The sequence below is a fragment of the Enhydra lutris genome, unplaced genomic scaffold (genome assembly GCF_002288905.1).
Source record: "Enhydra lutris kenyoni isolate GAN:26980312 unplaced genomic scaffold, ASM228890v2 scaffoldscaffold1, whole genome shotgun sequence".
NCBI classification, from domain to species: domain Eukaryota; kingdom Metazoa; phylum Chordata; class Mammalia; order Carnivora; family Mustelidae; genus Enhydra; species Enhydra lutris.
Genome location: NW_019154085.1, coordinates 91,597,564 through 91,614,299, shown reverse-complemented (window position 1 = coordinate 91,614,299; position 16,736 = coordinate 91,597,564).

The window sequence follows — 16,736 nt, the reverse complement described above, 5'->3', positions numbered from 1 at the left end:
AGAAACAATTAAAAAAAGAAAACCAATAAAGAAAAAAGTATAAAAAGGAAAAAATATATATATATTAGATAAACTAGTTAAAAAACGTTAAAAAAGAAAAGGGTAAAAGTTAAAAAAATTTAGCAGAAGAAGAAAAATAAATTGAAAAAGAAAAAAAATTAAATTAACTGCAAGGCTAAAGAATCATGGGGAGAAAGCCATGAGTTCCGGGCTTTGCTTTCTCCTCCTCTGGAATTCCGCTGCTCTCCTTGGTATTGAAACTGTACTCCTTGGTAGGTGAACTTGGTCCTGGCTGGGCTTCTTGTTGATCTTCTGGGGGAGGGGCCTGTTTTAGTGATTCTCAAGTGTCTTTGCCCCAGGCGGAGTTGCACCGCCCTTACCCGGGGCCGGGCTGAGTAATCCGCTCGGGTTTGCTTTCGGGAGCTTTTGTTCCCTGAGCGCTTTCCGTAGAGTTCCGGAGGGCGGGAATGAAGATGGTGGTCTTCCGGTCTCCGGCCCAGAGGAGCCGAGAGCCCGGGGCCCCACTCCTCAGTGCGCCCTCAGAGAACAGCGCCAATTTACTCCTGTCACCCTGCCTCTGGCCACGCTCCGAGCTGATCGAGCCTGCGACCGGTTCAAGGTAACCCCGAGCTGAGAGTCACTCCTCAGCTCTGTCTCTGTAGCCGGCTTCCCTGTTCTAATACTTGTAAGCTCTGTGACACTCAGACACCCCTGATCCTTCTGTGACCCTGCGGGACCTGAGGCCACGCTGACCCTGCGTGGGCTTCACCCCGGTTAAGCCTCTGGAGCGATGTCCCTCAGCGGAACAGACTTTTAAAAGTCCCGATTTTGGGGGCACCTGGGTGGCTCAGTGGATTAAGCCGCTGCCTTCGGCTCAGGTCATGATCTCAGGGTCCTGGGATCGAGTCCCGCATCGGGCTCTCTGCTCAGCTGGGTGCCTGCTTCCCTCTCTCTCTCTCTCTGCCTGCCTCTCCGTCTACTTGTGATCTCTCTCTGTCAAATAAATAAATAAAATCTTTAAAAGAAAAAAAAAAAAAAAGTCCCGATTTTGTGCTCCGTTGCTCCGCCGCTTGCCGGGAGCCGGCCCCTCCCCCCGCGGTCTATCTTCCCATCGCTTTGGATTCACTTCTCCACCAGTCCTACCTTTCAGAAAGTGGTTGATTTTCTGTTTCTAGAATTGCTGTTCTTCTTCTCTTCGATCTCCCGTTGGATTTGTAGGTGTTTGCAATCTTTAGATAAGCTATCTAGCTGATCTCCTGCTACCTGAAGTAGTCTCAGCCTGCTACTTCTCCGCCATCTTGACTCCTCCCCCCAAAGGCTACTAATTTTAGAAAGAGCTTTCATATTGGATAACTGTCATATTAATGTTTAAATCCATGTCACTTTCTTAACTAACTTTTTTCTAGTCGTAGAGCATTTGCTTTAATAACAAGCATTTAAGTTGGGGCTTGGGAAGGGCTTTCTGAATGTCTGAATAACTAGGAATTACCAGATTGGTAGCGGTGAGAAGAACGTTCTAAGCAAAAAGAAGAGCAAAGATTTAAGCTCTGAAGTGGGAAAGGACTTGAATCCAATGTGAAAAAAGGCTGATGTGGCAGACCTTTGGGCAGAGGGAGCAGCTAGGGGCATCACAAGGAGGGGAGAGAAGCAGGCAGGAGCTAGATACTGTTAGGGTTCAGAGTTCAGGTGGAGAATAATGCCCTTTATTTTAAGAATCCTTAAAATGTCAGAAGGAGGACTCTGATTATTAGATAAGGGATTGCATAACAACAGGAATTGGTGAGCCTGGTTAGCAAGCTCCAGCAGGTATCCGAGCAGGAAGTTAAATTGGCCTGTGCAGAGTAGATGCCAGTAGAGACAGGAAAGCAAGTAGATTCCAGATATATTTAAGGAGAAGGACAGTATTTTTTTTACTGGCCAAACTGAATCCTGTGTCTTATATATCTAAGAAACACCAGGAAATGTTCATAGTCAAGTGAAACCCATCACCTACGAAACTTTTTTTTTAATTTACCTAGAATGCTGCTTTTTTCGAAAGCCGAGAGGAGACTGCATAAAACATTATTTCTCAAGGAAAACATAAGCTCACACTAAATCACACAAAACAGGTAACTAATTAAGAAACGATTATTTAGACAATTATTGTAAATCTATGCTTTTCCTGGTTAACAGTCAGATGTGGAAGGCAGAGTATTTATTTTGATATGGATAATGTTTCCTGTGGGGAAAACAATAAAAGAAGTGTCTGGAAGTCGTAAAGTTGGATACCATTTGATGCTATAAGAGACACCATTTTCACAATGCAAATGATATCCATTTGACTCCTCCATTAGCTAACAGCTGTCAGGAAAGGGGCTAAGATTTTCTTTCTAGCACTGAGTCCAATTAAGTTGTAAAATCCTAACTTACTAAATTAGTCTATGGCCCACTTTTGGAGAGTTTTAAGTAATTACTCATTCCTGCTGCAGAAGCTTGTTTTTTAGAGACATTCAAGTTATTTAATTTTGTGGCATTCATCCTTGCATTCAGAGTTCTTATAAGGAGCTTTGTGGTTGTGATAAATCCATTATAAATTGATTCTGTGAAGATCAGTCTTAATAATTTCTCTGAAGCTCCAAGGATTCGTGTCTATAAGTTGAGGAAGTGACAAGAAGTTGGGGTTTGGGATAAAATGATTTTAGGGAACAAGGTTGTAAAATGATCCATTTATATATTATTTAATTGAGAACTCTTATTGAGCACCCACTGTGTGCCTGGTATTATGCTAGGAGCTGGGAATATAAGAAATTCAAGAAACTTATGGTTGTATGGATGTGGATAGATATATTTTTAAATATCGTAATGATGGTGATGGAACTAAATTAGAAGTGTGCTAATGGTAAAATAATGGCACGAAGGAGGAAGTGGTCATGTATATCTCAAGTGGAAAAAATATTTCTGGAAGGCTGTAATGTGAGCTGAGTATTAAAGTAAGTAGATGTTCATTAAATATGAAAGGGAGTCAGAATGCATTCAAAACAGCAGAATCAGCATGAGCAAAAGCATAGCATTATGAACCAGTGTATACTTTTGAAGGGAATGCAATTTTGGCTGGATTATAAAATACACAAGAAGTACAGCAATAGTTAGCGCTAGGAGGAAGCAGGTGTAAAATCAGAGAGGACTGGAAACCATGCTGCCCATCCAGAGCTGGGCGAGTGAGGCCATTGATGGAATACACTCAAATCCAATGTTCTGAAAAAGCCAAAGGATGCCAAACGAAATGTGTCTGCAGAGCGAATGGACAAAGAGACTTAAAGTCCTAACTATTGAAAAGGAAAAATAATTTAATAAACAATTTCAGTTAGGGGAGTGACATGGTCAGATAGAATTTTATAAGAATCACCCTAGTGATGCCTGGGTGGCTCAGTCAGATCATCTGACTCCTGGTTTCAGCTCAGGTCATGATCTCAGGGTCCCGGGATGAGCCATAGGTCAGGCTTCCCACTAAGCAGGGAGTATGCTTCTCCTTTTCCCTGCCCCTCTGCAACTCTTCCTTGCTCGCTTTCCCTCTCTCTCTCTAAAATAAATAAAATAAAATAAAATAAAATAAAATAAAATAAATCACCCTGTTGCAGAGTAAGGAAAGAAGTGAAATGATGTATCCCTAGAGGAACAAAGACCATATCCTATATGACTACTAGAAAATTATATAGATACATATACATACACATGTATATGTGTGTGTGTATATATATATATATATATATATATATATATATATATTTAATTTGAAGATATAATTGGCTTTATTAAGTGATTCATGAATTGAGCAGGATCTCATCTAGGAAGTAGACAGGATACTCTAGAATATTTTTTAATAGGTACATATCAGAATATGTTTCTATAATAATTTAGAAATGAAAAAATAGTAAATTGGACTGGATTAGATCAACAGATATAAAAAAAAGTAGATACGTTCAAGAGCTATTTAAAAGATAAAAGAATTTGGAATTGACATGGTGGGATATTGTGGTGAAGGAGAAGGAAAATTAGAGCTTACTCCCTGATTTATGCCTAGAATTCCAGTCTGATAAAGGTTTTTTTTTTTTTTTTTTTTTTGCTCAAATAAGCAAAACAAGACTAGCATATTTAAGAAAAAAGAACATAGCCAGAGGTCAGGTGATTGAAATCAATACCAAATATACTCAGAGGAAGATTAGGAAGTCAGATTTTAATTAATTTCTTTTTTTTTTAATTGCTAAAGCTTAAATGTCATCTAGTGTCTCTAGAGAGTTGTATTTAGGGGTTTGGCATACAGAAGAGAGTAAATGGGGAACATAAATTTGGAATTAGGGGCATGAAAACTGGTTAAGCCATGAAAGTGGATGGGCTTCTCGCAAGCGCTTTATAGAGTTCCACCATAAAAGAGCTTAGTAGGGAAACTTAAGTAGCAAAAAAGTTAAAGAGGCCACAAGAAGAACTGACACAGAGCCAAGGAAACGTGATTCACTGAAATGGTGACAAGCCAAGACCATAAGGAGGTGAAGAGACAATAGTTTCTATTAAAAAGAGTAATGAAAAAGTGAATAGCAAATACCAGCATCTCCTACAAGATGTTTGGATGGACAGGGAAGAAGTTAAGAGAGGAACAGGAAAGGATGTTAACAGAAGGCTTTGAAAATCATCTGTGGGAGGGAATATTTACAAAAAGAAATCAAGATCACAGGTGTGCTAAGACTTGTATTCTGCTATATGCTTAAAAAAATATATATATATTAAATCCCATCTGTTCCTTTTAAGAATAACCACGGCAAACTACTCATTGTGAGATCCAATGAATCTCTAAGCCACCCTGTGGAGACTCTTCTACCATCATCCCAGCCCCCAAAGGGCATTCAAATAACTGGGAGCAGGTAGAAGGTTTTTAAAATTGTGTGATTAATGTATATACCACGGTACCTAGAACATCGCCCAAGTTTAGGTAGTTTAGATCAGCACTGAATGTACACAGCTGATGATTAGAAAGTCAGATTTTAATTAGAATCCTCATGGATTTGTGAAAATTCTTAATTATTGTTGCTGTTTTATCCTTAACTAAATTTTGCTCTATTCAAGCAAAGTGGAGCCTAAGTCTCCCCGTGGAATGCATGTAACCCATGCAATTCATTATAAAGCAGTTTCTCACTGAGAGCTTAGAAGTGTCAGAATTTATGAACATCCAAGCCCATTTGATTTGATTTTGTCTCTGGAGCATGTTTGCTAATGCACAAATATTATTCATTAATGTGCTAAGGGGTGTTCACTAAAGCTGAGCTGTGGAATTACCTTGACTTTAGCAGGAAAGTCATCACTCTTCTCAGGCAAAGAATGCTGATGAGAAAAAGTCCTCCAAAGAATTGTGATGGTATAGAACAGCCCCAATAAATAAAACACACTATCCCACTTTTGTTAATGTGCATGAGAAAAGAATTAAACCTATATATTTCCCACCAATCTGTTTAGGAGCTTTTATCTCTAAGGGAAATGGTGGAGACATTCAAAAACTTTTAAATTTGTGAAGAAAAGATGAAATATCGAGCCTAAACTCTCTGGCAGTATGAACACTAATTTCATCATACTGTTCGGTGCTCAGGAAATAACCATTTCTTACTCTGTAAGAAGATACCATACATTTCTCATGGAAGAGAAGCCCTGAACTTGTCGCTTTAGGGCTGGTGTAGCTGTTCCCTGTCATTTAGGACACAAGCTCCTTTATTCCTGCTCTGCCCCACTGAGAATGCTGTCTCATGCCTGCTGGCTTAAAATAGTTGCTTGTGTTCCAACCATCGTTATCCACATTCCAAGTGAATTCCAGGATGGAGAAAGAGGGGGAGATTAGACATATAACTTCTCTCTTTTTAATTTTTAGTTTATTAAAATATTAAAATAGTAGGTAAACATGCTCACATCAGAAAATGAAGCTTAATAAATTCACACAAAGGAAAGACACCTTGTAATGAACACCCAGATTAAGACATGGAATACTACCAATATTCTAGAATTCCCCCTCTTGCCCTTTCCTACCTTTATTCCCCCTGGATGGTAGCTATTATTCTGTATTTTAACAACATAAATTAATTTTGCCTGCTTTTGGACTTTCATAAATGCAATCCTAGATTATGTTTCTTTATATTCACTTTTTTTCTCACTATTACATTTGTAAGATGTATCCATTGTTGGCTCTAGCAATAGTTTGTTTTTTTCTCACTGATATATAGCATTATAAGAATTAAGTTTCAAGAAGTTTTATTGCTGACAAACAATGGGTAATTATTATAATGAGTGCTGTTAATAAACATTATTTTATGTATTTTTTAATGAACATATGCATGCCTTTTTCTGTTGAATATATTCTTAGGAGTGGGAAGGTCATTTTTTTTTTTTTTTTTTTAAGATTTTATTTATCCATTTGTCAGAGAGAGAGAGAGAGGGAGAGAGAGCAAGCACAGGCAGACAGAGCAAGAATGGCAGGCAGAGGCAGAGGGAGAAGCAGGCTCCCCGCTGAGCAAGGAGCCCGATGTGGGACTCGATCCCAGGACACCGGGATCACGACCCGAGCCGAAGGCAGCTGCCCAACCAACTGAGCCACCCAGGCGTCCCGGGAAGGTCATTTTATAACGTGTCTATGGTCTTTATGAGAGAATACTGCAGTTTCCAAGGATGCTGAACCAACAAATTACATACCCTCCATCTGTGTGGGAATTTCAGTTTTTCCACAGGCTCAACAACACTTCATTACGCCTGTCTCTGTGACGTTTAGCAATTCTGATAGGTATTGCCCTCTACTGTTAATTTATATTTCTCTGATGTCGAAGGCTGTGCATTTTCATACACTTAAAAGTCATGTAAATATCTTCGTTTTAAAAGTATCTGTTAAAGTTTTTGCCAGTTTTTCTTTTGACAGTCTCTCCTTTCCCTATAGATGTGTATTTTTTTTTTTAAATCTACTGGATATGAATCCATTGTGACATATATATATTGAAAGTATCCACTGTCAATCTGGCTTACATTTTCATTCTCTCAATGTTGTCTTTTATGAACATAAGCTCTTAGTTTTAGTAAAGTTCACTTAATATTTTCCAATATAGTTAGTATTCCTTGTGTGCCATTTAAGATACTTTTACTTCCCTCAGACACAGGATGGTATTATCCTGTTTCTATCTAAATAGCTCATTGTTTACCACTTATGCTTTGATCTACAGTTCAGCTAGAACTGGTATTCCTTTTTTTTTTTTTTAATCTTTTTTGGGGAGGAGGGGCAGGAAGTGAAGGAGAGAGAATCTAAAGCAGGCTCCACACCCAGTGCAGAGCCTGAAGTGGGACTCCATTTCACAACCCTGAGATCATGACCTGAGCCAAAATCAAGAGTCAGAGCTTAACCGACTGAACCAACCAGGAACCCCAAACTAAAACTGATTTTCAAATATGGTGTGTGGTAGGGGTAAGGATTTACTTTTTTGTTCTTTTTCCACAAGGGAATCCTTTGTTGAAAAGTCATCCTCATCCTTATGAAATACAAGCTTTTAATGCAAGTGACTTTGTAATAAAACAAACAACCTTATCTATGTGGGTCTGGGTTAATTCTCACCCCCCTCCCCTTGTCTTTGGTCTACTGTTTTTTTAGGTGCTAATGCTATAATCTTAATTAATGTAGCTTTATGATACATTTTGATTTCTGGTAGCAATGTACTATAGCTTTGTTCCTTTTCAAGTTTGTTGTGGCTGTTTGCAGTTCTTTATATTATCATGTATGTTTTAAATTAAGCTTGTCAATTTCCAAGAAAACGATGTAGGGATTTTGATTGACTGTATTGCATTTATAAATAAATCTGTGGGATATTGGCATCTTTACAATATTGAGACTTCCAACCTGTGACTTGGCACTTCCCTTCATGTTATTTAGGTTTACTTCAATTAACCTTAGTTGCATTTTTGGCTGCTTTTTTGTTGTTTTTATTGTTAATTTGTTTCAGTGTAGGTGGTACACACTTTTCACTGGAAAATTAATTGTTTTATCTATTTTGACATTATAAATGGTATCATTTAAAATTAAATTTCCTTTTCATGACTGATATATAGCAATATAATTAATTCTCTATTTTAAGATTGTGTCTAATGACATTGCAGTATTCCCAAACAATTTTATTTGGATTGCAATATGCATTATTATATCATTTATAAACAATTACAAATTTTATTTTGCATTCCAATTATTTGCTTCACATTCTATTTTTTTAATCTTTCTTTACTGTATAAGCCCAAGATCTCAAATTCAAGGTGAAGAGACATGCTGATAACAGGTGTTCTTGACTTTTTCTCCATTTCATAGAAGAGTTCTTGATAGCTCACCCTTAAGTTTGAAGTTTGCTGTGGATTTTTCATGTCCTGTTAAACAGATAAAATAATTTTCTTTTTAATTTAACTTGATAAAGGTATTTATCATTATTTGGAATTTAAAATTTTCAAAGAATATTGTTTATTTATTAAGATGATCATGTGATTTTCTGCTTTAATCATTTACCAGCATAAATCATACTGCTTACTTTTCTATTATTAAAACAAATCTAAAATTCTTCAAATTAAATTGTAGTTTCTGTATGTCTCCAACTTACCACTGGTTTCCTCTGTTTTTAAAATGTAACTTTTCAAGGGTCCCACAGACAGCTTACTGTGTTAATAGAACCCTCCCTTCTTTTTTTGTAGATCCTGAATTCCACTTTTTTCTCCTTTATAAGAATAAAGAGAAAACTATTCTATTTTAACAGTTTTCCATTTAACTTCTTAGCCCATTTCTCTGCCAGCAGATAACACAGGGAAAAAACCACCAAATATCGGATTCATTCTTTTTCATCCTTTCTCAGCAGTGTTTTTGCTTCTCATTTTTTGGCTTCCATGACAGACATAATCTTTAATTTTTGACTTCAGAAAAATGCCATGAGATTGGCAGAAGTGCTGTTTCCCTTGCTTCTACCTGGGCTCTTATTTTTAACATCATCTCCAAGAAACATCAAATGCCCCTAAAGATAAAGTGACTGAAAAAATATTGATTCACTTCTCTGTGCGTCTTCTTTCTCTGGGATCCTGATTTTTCTAGCTCTGGTGGCTTTGTCAACTCACTTATGCCTTCAAACTTTATTTACATATTTATTTTTAAAAATTCTGGTTTTTTCCAACTGTTCCTGTTGGGAAAATTGATCTGCTACTAAGTCTCCACTGTAATCCAAAGACCTGGATACAGTGATTCCTCATTTCCCTTTTAACTTCTTAACCTATATCCCAAGGTTTTCCACCCCTTTTCACCATATCATCCTCTTTCCTAACAGCTCTTTTCTTTTTTAAATAATTTTTCCCTTTTGGGGGCAGACATAGTTTTTTTATTAATATTTTTTAATTAAGGTTAATTATACATAACATAAAATTTCCCGGTTTTTTTTTTTTTTTAAAGATTTTATTTATTTATTTGACAGAGAGATCACAAGTAGGGAGAGAGGCAGGCAGAGAGAGAGAGGAGAAAGCAGGCTCCCTGCCGAGCAGAGAGCCCGATGCGGGGCTCGATCCCAGGACTCTGAGATCATGACCTGAGCCGAAGGCAGCGGCTTAACCCACTGAGCCAGCCAGGCGCCCCTAAAATTTCCCATTTTAACCATTTTTAATTTTATAGTTCTGTAGCACCTGAGGTACATTCACATTGTTGTACAACCATCATGAACATCATCTCCAGAACTTTTTCACTTACCTGAACTGATACTGTACCAATTAAACATTAATTTTGCTATCCCTTCTCCCAACTCTGGGAAACCACTGGTATACTTTCTGACTCTATGAACTTTACTACTCTAGGTACTTACTTAAGCGGAATCAATAGTATCTGTTCTTTTGTGGCTGACTTATTTCATTTAACATAATGTCTTCAAGATTTATCCTTGTTGTAGTATGTGTCAGATGTTTCTTTCTAAGGTGGGATCATATTCCATTGCATGTCTCTTAATTTTTTTTTAAAGATTTTATTTATTTATTTGACAGACAGAGATCACAAGTAGGCAGAGAGGCAGGTAGAGAGAGAGGAGGAAGCAAGCTCCCCACTGAGCAGGAAGCCCGATGCAGGGCTCGCTCCCAACCTGAGCCGAAGTCAGAGGCTTTAACCCACTGAGCCACCCAGGTGCCCCATGTCTCTTAATTTTTGACTAATAGTATATTATGTCAGAAACTAGGATATCCACTTCAGTTCTCTTTTGGTTAGTTTCTCATGGAATATATTTTTCTATCCTTTCAATCTATGTGTGTCCTTTGATGTCAGGTGAGTCTCATAAACATTATATGATTAACTCCTTTATTTTTATATTAATTTTGCCAATCTATGCATTTTGACTGGGAGTTTAATCCATTTATGTGTAAAGAAATTTCTGACAGGGAAGCATTTACTTTGTTAACTTTTTTTTTTTATAGTGTCTTAGTACTTTACATTTTCTTACTTCTTCCATTACTGCTTTTTTGTATGTTTAGGTGATTTTTTTGTAGTGAAATGCTTTGATTAACTTCTCATTTCTTTTGTGTATATTCTATAGATATTTTCTTTGTGATTACCATAGTGATTACTTATCACATCCAAAATTATGACAATATCTCATAAATTGATAACCAAGTTAACTTCAAATGTATACAAAACTGTACTCTTTTACAACACAAACATGCCTACTTTATGTAACTATGTCACGAATTATATTTTATAAAGTGTGTAATAATTAAGGTAAACTTATAATTATTTTTCTGCATTTACATTTTAAAACCTGTACAAAATAAAAAGTGAGGCAAACAATCAAAATGTATAATGATAATAATAACAATAACATGAGTTTTCTGTTGGTACCTGTTGTCTGGCACTCAGTTCTTTTAAAAAAAGGGTAATTGATATTTTCATTCCAAGAGACAGGCCACTTTGCTTAACCAGCCTCTACTTCAGAATCCAATACATGGGTGCCTGGGGGGCTCAGTGGGTTAAAGCCTCTGCCTTCAGCTCGGATCATGATCCCAGTATCCTGGGATCGGGCCCCACATCAGGCTCTCTGCTCTGCGGAAGGCCTGCTTTTTCCTCTCTCTCTGCCTGCCTCTCTGCCTGCTTGTGATCTCTGTCAAATAAATAAAGTCTTGAAAAAAAAAAAAGAATCCAATACGCTTCTGTTATTGACCTCTCAACCTTTCAGATTACTTCCCTATATAGATAAAAATCATTGTTCTTGGAGTTCTTGTCAAGTTCTAATTACCTACCAAACACTTCAACTATTTTCATTAGTCCAGTGCTTCAATATACTACAGATATAAAATTCTTCCCATAATTGTAACTGTCCTACCTGTGTCTATCCCAACTGAAGTGTTAAGTGTAGATTTACTTATTTGCATCTTCAATTTTCTTTAGTCTATTGTATTTCTTAGGCTGTTTCTACTCTGGTTCATTAGGATTTCTGAAATCATACCATAAACCACATACTGCATGCTAGATAGGCAGTTAACTTAATTACTTATCATTGGTTACCAATAAAAATATATTTTTGCATTCATAAACTTCCCTCATTAATCTTTCATGAGATGATATGAGGAAGACTGATTTAAAGAATCTGTTATACAATGGATATTGTTAATATAATACAAATTATAAGAGTAAGCTAAATTAATTATACTATGTCCAAAACCAATAAAACGACTAAATTCCAGACTTATTTTTATATTCTTGCTATTAACCTCTTTCTAGCAGTGTACTCTGCCTCTTCATTTGAAGTTACAGCTTCAAGAAGCCTAAATGAAGGGGCAACTGAGCATTCTGAATTAAGCATATAGGTAATTGTACATGCAACTAGCCACTTTTGCTGTTGATAGGGTAAATGGCCAATCATGCTGATAATTGGATACATGCAAGCACAATTAGGCAATTATGAATGCAATAGCTTGCACAATAGACTTTTTTTAGACATCTAATTATGTTCACAAGTAATAGTATACTATGCAAATTTACTCCCTTTCTGGAAATAAAAGTGAACCTAGAAAAGAATATATTTTACTGAGTTTAGGGTCAATATTCTTTTACAGTTGAGATTAATAAAGCAACAGGTATTTAGGCAACATTTGAATGTGAGGTGTGGCTTGATATACAGACAGATAGATGATGTAGAGATAGGTAGATAGATAGATATAGATACATGGATGTATATTTTCCTTGCCCAAAGACATCAAAGTGCCAGAATTACAGTGAAGTGAGTGATTCTGGACTATGAATTCCATTTTTCTACTCTCTATTCCCATTGAGGACATATACACATACAAACTCACACACACCACCAGCAGGCAGATACATCCTAGGCAGCATCTCAGTAGTCTCTGCAAAACAAACTTGGCTTTTAAGATAGGATTTAAAATTCAAAGTAGAGTAATGAGAACTGAATAGCAGATTAATGAGTTTTCCAGAAGAATCTCATATTTTTAAAGAATCTGAATTATAATTAAATAAAAAAGAACAAAGAAGATGCAACTGATCTTTGGAGAATAGGACTTTTCACATTTCATAAAAATTGGAACACTTTAAGTCTAAATTATTTTCTTAAACATCCTATTGGTTTCGAATTTGTGAGTTTTGAAGGCCAGAGAAATGCTTCGGTATTATTCTAATATTTTGCCACTGCCACTTAATAGATATGAGGCTTTAAGAAGCCACTTTCTTTCCTACTATTTCTTCATCTATAAAATATGAATTATGCTAACTTTCAAAGAATTTTAGAGGGTTAGAAGCAACATATATAAATTCTAGCACAAAGCCTGAATATAATCATTACTTATTAAGTGGTGGTTATTATTCCTATTATTCTGTATTTTAGGTATTTTTTTTTCTTTTTCTTTATCTCCCCATTTTAATTTTCCACATAAGGAAGGAGTCTCTTCCAATTTATCTTTTCTCTACTCCATCATCCCAAATGATGTCTCTCTCATACCATGTATTAGAAGGAAATAAAGAAATAACTCTGTGGTGGGCACACTTCTAAGATGGATTTTAATGATTCCCACCTTATGGTATTCACTCCCAAGTGTAATACTTTCCTCCTCTTTAATGTAGGCAGGAACTAGTGACTGAGACCAATGCATTGAATTTGACAAAATTATGAGATGTCACGTTTTAAAAAGCTTTTATCTAAATTCCAGTTAGTTAACATGCAGTATAATAGTAGTCGCAGTGCATGATTTAATAATTCAACAGAGATGTCACTTCTAGATGAGGGTACAATTCAAAACAATTTGTTCATTTTGTCCTACTCTCCTCTTTCTTCTACTTTGCTCATTCTGATTAAATCAGTCGCCATTTTTAGAGTTTCTATATGGAATATCCCAAAGAATAAGGAGCTGAGGGACTCTTTGGACTAATGTCTCATGAGAAACAGAGCCTTCAGCCGAATAAACTGAAGATTTAAACCCAGCCAATAGTCACTTGACTAGCTTGGAAGTGAACTCAGTCCCAGATGAGCCTTAAGATGACTGCAGCCTCTGCTGATGCCTTGCTTAATCGGTAAGAGACACAAAGCCAGAGATCCTGAACCAGATTCCTGATGAAAAGAAACTGTGAGATAATGAATGTTATTAAGTTTTTGGGTAAACCAGTAAGTCTGGAGTAATTTGTTATATAGCAATAGAAAACTCATGCAAACTTATCCACACCACACTTTTCTTTCCCAAACAGTTCTATTTGAATGATCCTTCTCCAGGGTATTTAAAAATACATTAGTTTCTGTGGTTTAAGACATGTCTTCTTATTTATACTGCTTTCTGTAAGAAGTCATCTCCTTTTTTCAAATACAGTTATTTTCTCTACCTCCACATCCTAGAAAGAATAATTAGGCAGCAATTTTCTTCAGGCCAAAAAAAGAATGCAATACTGGAGTGGAAATCTAAAATACTATATTTTAATAAATCAATTATATAATAAAGTAGTAAGAAAATAAACTTTAACATCTAATTTTTTTTAAAAGCAACCTGAGAAATACTAATAAGAATAAAATATTGCTCTATTCCCAAGGAAGTTAAAATCTAGTTTAAAAAAATAAAACCTACACAGGTTTGAAGACTATTAATACACTAGGTTAATATTTAATAAATGGGTTGCATAGTCAGTAAGATATCTGGAAATAAATAGAAGAAAGTAGCTTCCAGGGAGAGGCAGAACAAGCTTTAGCCTTTTAAAATGATTAAAATTAGAAATTAGCCCAATTTCCAGTCTCTACCAAGTCTAGTGTCTCCTCCTTGACATTTCATTTTATTATCAATTATCTACATTATCATGAATAGCATTCATTTTACATATCAATCTATAAAATAGTACAAAAAGTTTAAATATTTACCACAGGGCTAGCGGCAATATTGAAATTAAAACCGAGGTTATAGGGACTAAGTTGTTGGTCGAGGACTTTGGCTCAGGGAAGGATGAATTTTTCCTTAAAGATTTATTCACTTATTTGAGAGAGAGGTGGGAGGAAGGAAAGGGCAGAGGGTGAAGCAGACAGTCTCAAGCAGTCTCCATGCAGATCATGGAACCCGCTGCCAGGTTCAATCCCATGACCCTGCGATCATGACCATAGCCACAACCAAGAGTCAGATGCTTAACCAATTGAGCCACCCAGGCATTCCGGAAAGGACAATTTTACAGGATGTTTACAAATTGGAATGAGAGAGAATGATCTAAAGCAAGAACTAGGAATTGGAGTCAGATGTTCTACTCTAGAGAAGGGTAAACTGCCTTTGAATGGGAGGGGAACATCTGGGAATGGAGAAAATTGTTACAAAAAAAATATATAGACAACTCTCTGTGAGAGGCTTCGTATTTGAGAAATATGGTATCTTTGACTCAGTTTTCTCTTGGCTGTGTAAAAGGATGAGATATATAGGGAGAAACAAGTTAGGAACAGTGATGAAGAGATACTAGAGAAAACTGGCCAAAGACAAAGGGCTGGACTATGGCCTAGAAGACACACACTGGATGATGATCAGAAACATTCAGTGGTGTCAGTCAGCTTTTGTACAATTGCTATTATTGTTACTCAGCATCATTAATATTTTATTATCACTTGAAAAAGTGATCCTATTAATGCTTTTAATTTCTTGCTTCTGTAGCTATATGTGACACTCAGGTCTTTTGTCTGGGAAAGTTTGCTAATCATTGGCCCAGAGAGAGCTCTGGAAAATCAGTCAGAAAATTAGCTGCATATTGGTCACTGAGCAACTTCTTTTATTTAAAGCTGTATGATTTAGATCATGTGAAATTAATTGGTTATTTTTATCCTCTGTGGTATAAGCATAAGGTGTTGCAGATACAGAAGTAATTAATTAGCAGGACCTAAAATACACGCTTTCTATGAAATCGTTGGAAAGTGATTTCTGTTCTAACTTGGAGGTGAGTGGGTATAGTTATTATATATGCTTTATATAAGACAGGACTTTGTCAGTTATGGAAACATTTACTCACCTTTACTTTTTGTCTTTCAGCCTCTCTATAATATTCATATTATATTTTGTGATACATCATTTTAAATGAAGCAAATTTTATTTCTTTAAGGGAAAGTAAATTTTTTGCATACAACTGGTGATGAAAAACATGCTTGCTAAAGCAAATTTTATTTCTTTAAAGGAAAGTAAATTTTTTGCATACAACTGGTGATGAAAAACATGCTTGCTAACTAATATTAATTCTTTTTCCCACAAAACTTGTCTCAACATTCAAGTGAAGTCAGAGGCTATTCTTGTAGTGCAAGACAATATGTGCAGAAAAGACATCTTGGACCCTGAGTTATAAAGTGGAGATTTGAGGCTCAAATCTGACATTTACTAAAGTTTGGGTTTGGGGCAAGTGGTTTAAACTCTCTGAGTCAGAATTTCCTTATTGTAAAACAAAGATAAGTCCCATTGTCCAGGAAGGTTGTGTAAAAAAAAATGATGTAATATTTTTTGAAAGTGTGTGGTACAACATGAAGCACTCTAGGATACTGTTCTTTTATTTGAGGATTCCTGCAAGAAAATTTCCTTCTATAATTATATAAATCATTTTGTTTTCATACATTTCCACTAGTGTGGAGACATTTGGTCCCAGATTATGGAAAAGTCAATGAAAACTGGTCAAGCTTAAAGTCATGCAAGGCATAATATTCTGATTTTTTATTATATTGGACACCTTTTAAAAGTTTGGAGAAGATAGAAGAAATTAAAAAATAATTCATTAATCTGTAGACTTACCACTTAAAGACAATTTTTAAAAAAATTTATTATCATTATATTTTTAATTATTTTTTTTAATTTACAGACAGAGATCACAAGTAGACAGAGAGGCAGGCAGAGAGAGAGAAGGTGAAGCAGGCTCCCCACTGAGCAGAGAGCCCGAAATGGGGCTCGATCCCAAGACCCTGAGATCATGACCTGAGCTGAAGGCAGAGGCTTTAACCCACTGAGCCACCCAGGCGCCCCAAGACAATTATTTTTTAAATCTCCCTTCCCATTTGCTATATTTTGAATTTTTAGAGATAGATATATAGATAGAAAGAAGAAAGATAATAGATTAGTGTGTATATATTAGTTTGTATTATAAACAAAGGAAACATTTGTCTGTCTTACTCTAGCCTTCGTAGACATGAGTTCAAAAGGTTCCAGTTTGTGGACTTATCACTACTGTCATTTAGTAATGTATTTTCAGT